This window comes from Coregonus clupeaformis, unplaced genomic scaffold, assembly GCF_020615455.1.
Source record: "Coregonus clupeaformis isolate EN_2021a unplaced genomic scaffold, ASM2061545v1 scaf1970, whole genome shotgun sequence".
In the NCBI taxonomy this organism is placed as follows: Eukaryota; Metazoa; Chordata; class Actinopteri; order Salmoniformes; family Salmonidae; genus Coregonus; species Coregonus clupeaformis.
This window is the reverse complement of record NW_025535424.1, coordinates 68,420-73,859: the sequence shown is the minus strand read 5'-3', so window position 1 is coordinate 73,859 and position 5,440 is coordinate 68,420. Positions and strand designations below refer to the sequence as shown.

General features: G+C 49.1%; 1 pseudogene; it reads right to left on the bottom strand.

The window, feature by feature from the left end:
• Positions 1–3,961: 3,961 nt before the first annotated feature.
• LOC121549556 lies at positions 3,962–4,944 on the bottom strand (annotated as a pseudogene).
• Between the last annotated feature and the right edge of the window lie 496 nt (positions 4,945–5,440).

Sequence of the window (5,440 nt, the reverse complement as noted above, 5' to 3'; positions counted from 1 at the left end):
ACCGTGATCTTGTTGAGTCCCCGGTAATCAATACAAGGCCTAAGACCCCCGTCTTTCTTTTCAACAAAAAAGAAGCCCGCCCAGCCGGGGAAGTAGAGGCATAGATGAGGCCGGCTGCCAAGGACTCCTTAATGTAGGTGTCCATAGCTGCGTGCTCGGGGGAGGACAAGGAAAAGATCCGACCTCTAGGAGGGCAGCACCCAGGGAGTAGATCAATGGCACAGTCATACGTGCGATGAGGCGGTAAGGAAGTAGCCCGGGCCTTGCTGAACACTGCCTTGAACCGATGGTAAACACTGGGGACTCGGGAGACGTCAACAGACTCTTGAAACTGGGTACTAGGGGCTGAGGGACTCTGAAGCATGCAGGTGAGTTGGCAGGCGGGACCCCAGCTTAGAATGGTGCCCGTAGGCCAGTCGATCTGGGGATTATGTCTGCATAGCCAAGGGTGACCCAGGATAATAGGATACTCGGGAGAGTCAATGAGATAGAAGGTCTCCTCCTGCTGGTGTTGAGAGATGGTAAGTCGCAGGGACTGAGTCGCCTCGGTAACCTTTCCTGGTTCCAGAGGTCTGCCATCTAAGGCTGTAACTGCCTGGGGTTGAGGGAAGTAGTTGGGTAGGGATCTTAAGTTCCTTAGCCAAGGTTACATCCAGGGAAATCACCTGCGGCACCGGAATCGATCATAGCCTGGACCCGATGCTGGTGGCCCCCCCAGGACAGAGTGGCTGGAATAGCCAGGACAGCGTTAGTAGGAGGCGCTCTAACTCTCCCCATCACAGCCCTCCTGTAGCTGGGCGGGGACAGGCGTTTCCCGAAAGCTCGGGGCAAGTGGAGCGGAAGTGGCCGGCAACCCCGCAGTAGAGGCACCGACGTTCCCTCATGCGACGTTCCCTTTCGTTGGGAGAAAGCCTGGAACGGCCTAACTGCATGCTCTCCGGGAATCCTGGAGCAGTTCAGGAGCCGGGAAGCTCTGAATGACGGAGTCCAAACAGGAGAAACAGAGCTGCTCAGAGGAACTTGGGAATGAGACACCTGACGGCGAGCCGTTCTCCGCTCTCTTAGACGATTGTCCAGGCGGATGGCCAAGGCTATGAGGGACTCGAGATCACCCGCTGGTTCTCGGGTGGCTAACTCATCTTGAAGGGGCTCAGATAACCCTCCCTGAAAGCAGACCCTCAGCGCTTCATCATTCCATCCGCTCCTTGCTGCTATGGTCCGGAAATCAATGGCAAAATCTGCCGTGCTTCGGGGCCCCTGACGGAGAGACAGTAGGCGCTTGGAAGCCTCCCGCCCACTGACAGGATGATCGAACACCCGCTTGAACTCTTCTACAAATGCAGCGTGGGAGTCACAACAGGCCTCCTGGGACTGCCACACCGCAGAAGCCCAGGCGAGCGCCTTGTCTGAAAGAAGGGTAATGATGTAGGCAATCTTGGAACGGTCTGTGGGAAAACTTGAGGGTTGGAGCTCGAAGGTGAGGGAGCATTGGGTGAGGAAACCCTGGCAAGAGCTTGGATCCCCAGAAAAGGGCTTGGGAGGTGGTAGTCGGGGCTCCGCCAACCGAGACGACCTGTCGTCACTGGGGGGTGACCTGGGGGAAGGGAGAGGACCAGGGAGGCGTTCAAAGAGCTGGCGGAGGGAACTCATCATTTCGGCCAGGAGTTGAGAATGACTAGCCATCAGCTCCTCTTGTCGGCTGAGAACGGCTTCATGGCGCTGGAAAGAAGCCTCATGTCGAGTGATCACCGCCAACAGGTCCGGGGAACTGAGTGTTTCTGGGTCCATGATTGACTTGGTTATTCTGTCACAAGCCGGGCTAGAAACTCCGGTCTCAGATGTGGAGAGCTGGGGGTACTACCCTTAGCCACAGAGGAGGTGTTGTAGGACCCAAATGAAACACCCAAGGCAATACTCCAGGCAAGTAGATTTAATGTTCCAAAACAGGAGGCAAAACAAAACAACTCCACGAGGGGAGAAAAACAAACTAAAGATAACTTTGAACAACTTACTAGGACAGACACGGTGGGACAAAGCAGGAGACACATAGTCAGGACGCAATAACCAAGTGAGAAACAAGGGGAAAACACACAGCTAAAATACACAAGGGGAAACAAGGCACAGGTGACCTGGATCAAGCTAATTAGGACACATGAGGAAGAACTAAGGCAGAGGGGAACACAGATGACCTCTAGAGGCCCGGAGACAAACAGGAGGCAGGAAGCTGACACACACGAGGAAGAACTAAGGCAGAGGGGAACACAGATGACCTCTAGAGGCCCGGAGACAAACAGGAGGCAGGAAGCTGACAAAGTTGGGTGAATTTTGGCCCATTCCTCATGACAGAGCTAGTGTAACTGAGTCAGATTTGTAGGCCTCCTTGCTCTCACACGCTTTTTCAGTTCTGCCCACAAACGTTCTATAGGATTGAGGTCAGGGCTTTGTGATTGTCACTCCAATACCTTGACTTTGTTGTCCTTAAGCCATTTTGCCACAACTTTGGAAGTATGCTTGGGGTCATTGTCCATTTGGAAGATCCATTTGCGACCAAGCTTTAACTTCCTGACTGATGTCTTGGATGTTGCTTCAAAATATCCACATCATTTTCCTTCCTCATGATGCCATCTATTTTGTGAAGTGCACCAGTCCCTCCTGCAGCAAAGCACCCCCACAGCATGATGCTGCCACCCCGTACTTCACGGTTGGGATGGTGTTCTTCGGCTTGCAAGCAACCCCCTTTTTTCCTCCAAACATAATAATGGTCATTATGGCCAAACAGTTCTATTTTTGTTTCATCAGACCAGAGGACATTTCTCCAAAAAGTACAATCTTTGTCCCCATGTGCAGTTGCAAACCGTAGACTGGCTTTTTTATGGCGGTTTTGGAGTGGTGGCTTCTTCCTTGCTGAGCGGCCTTTCAGGTTATGTTGATATAGGACTTGTTTTACTGTGGATATAGATAATTTTGTACCTGTTTCCTCCAGCATCTTCACAAGGTTCTTTGCTGTTGTTCTGGGATTGATTTGCACTTTTCGCATCAAAGTACGTTCATCTCTAGGAGACAGAACGCGTCTCCTTCCTGAGCGGTATGATGGCTGCGTGGTCCCATGGTGTTTATACTTGCGTACTATTGTTTGTACAGATGAACGTGGTACCTACAGGCGTTTGGAAATTGCTCCCAAGGATGAACCAGACTTGTGGAGGTCTACAAATTTTTTTCTGAGGTCTTGGCTGATTTCTTTTCATTTTCCCATGATGTCAAGCAAAGAGGCACTGAGTTTGTACATGAATACACTGAATACATCCACAGATACACCTCCAATTGACTCAAATGATATCAATTAGCCTATCAGAAGCTTCTAAAGCCATGACATCACTTTCTGGAATTTTCCAAGCTGTTTAAAGGCACAGTCAACTTAGTGTATGTAAACTTCTGACCCACTGGAATTGTGATAGAGTGAATTATAAGTGAAATAATCTGTCTGTAAACAATTGTTGGAAAAATTACTTGTGTCATGCCTAAAGTAGATGTCCTAACCGACTTGCCAAAACTATAGTTTGTTAACAAGAAATTTGTGGAGTGGTTGAAAAATTAGTTTTAATGACTCCAACCTAAGTGTATGTAAACTTCTGACTTCAACTGTATATACATATCATGCCTATGCATTTCTCTAGGATCAAGAAAGGCCGGAAATGAACAGAAAAATCTGAGAAATCCATTAAAATGTAAGACTGTATAAAGCCTGGTCTCAACTCTTTACAAGGAGAAAATACATTTAAATTAAGGACAGAACAGTATGGAAGTTTGCTGGTGTTGAACCTGTCACTCTGTCTTCCCTTTAAACTTTGCTCCCTAACAGCACCTCTGGACACAGAAGCAGCATGTTTTAACAAAGAGGAGGATGAGGAGCTGCATGATGGCCAGGAGGAAAGCAAACACATCGAGTCTGTGTCACTGATACCAAGTGAGCTCGTGGGATTAGACCCTCAGGTGCTTGGCCCGCGGCCCCTTTGTCCTTCATGTCTGGCTGATCAGCGAACATAGGAATCCCCACCATGAGGACCTCGTTGTAGATGGCCTTGCAGATGCCATTGGTTCCGGCGTGGGTGATGAAGGCACTGGTCTTGGGGTGACTCAGCAGGTCGTTCTGGGGGATCCAGTCGAAGACTGGTGTTGTGGGGCCAGGGTCTCAGGCTTCTCCCTGCTGAGCCTCCACAGGACCTTCTGGGGGTTCTGTCCCAGAGCTGAGGTGATCATGTTCCACTGCTCTGTGGTGAGGTTCTTGATCATGGACCCCAGGATAAACACTAGGATGCCGTCATCTCCAGAGCTCTGCACAAACTCCTCTATGTCCTCTGGTAATGGCTTGACAGGCTTGCAGAGGATTCCCCCCACAAACTTGAAGTTAGGGAGGAAAGGATGAGGGTAGCCAAAGTCCTGGTACGTCCGGATCAGCCACAAGTCAGCTTGGCCTATCATCTCACAATAGGTTGATGGCTTTGCTCGAATCTCACTGTAGTAGGTGTCTATGTCTAGCCAATAACCATATGCCATCATGTCCTGGGACGCATGGATAAGGAAGTTTCACAGTCTCTCAGTGAAGCTCATTTAGTCAGTTGACTTGACCAAGGCACCAGGGACGAAGGATGGTGGAGAAGGCAGCTGCCCACAGAGCCTCTCCCACACGTGGGCTATAGAGAAGCGCCTCTCTCAGTCCCCTCATGATGGTCTCTGACCTCAGCAGTCCATCACAAACATGTATGGAAAATATAATATATATTTTCATAAGTTGATAGCCCTCCAATGGACCTGCAAGTATTTCAGGTGGTCTATCTTGTGCATGTAAAAGTGGATGAACTCCTCAATGAAACCGCTCATCTCTTGCACTGAGATGGAGATGTTGAATGGTTCGTAACTGAAGCGACAATATTCCGAGGGGTCCATGTATACAGAGGCACTCTGCACCAGCACTGTAACACTATGTCCTCTGTCAACCAGTGTCCAATACAGGCTTCAGGTTGACTGACTAATATGTTTCCACAGTTTAAATGTGTGTGTGCTACTAAGATACATAACTGTGCAACCACACAGCCGTGCCAGCTTCATCGTGACTATGGAAAGGTTTTGAAAAACACTTCGAGCACTTCGAGCACTCAATATGCGCATATAATTGGGATGAGATCAGAGCAAAGGGCTCGATTTGGAGAAAACAAATGATTACTTTAATGCCCAGTGTTGTGGCCATGCGATCAATATTGGGGATGAGGTTTTTCTACATATTTACATTTTGTGACATTAATTCACTGACATTATAGCAGCCATTGATAAACGACAAGCTACACTATAAGCTACGTAAGAGGTCATTAAATAAGAGGGTATTCACATTGTGGCATTGACACACACAGACAGAGAGTCACATGCAGGATGAAGTAGCAGCTGC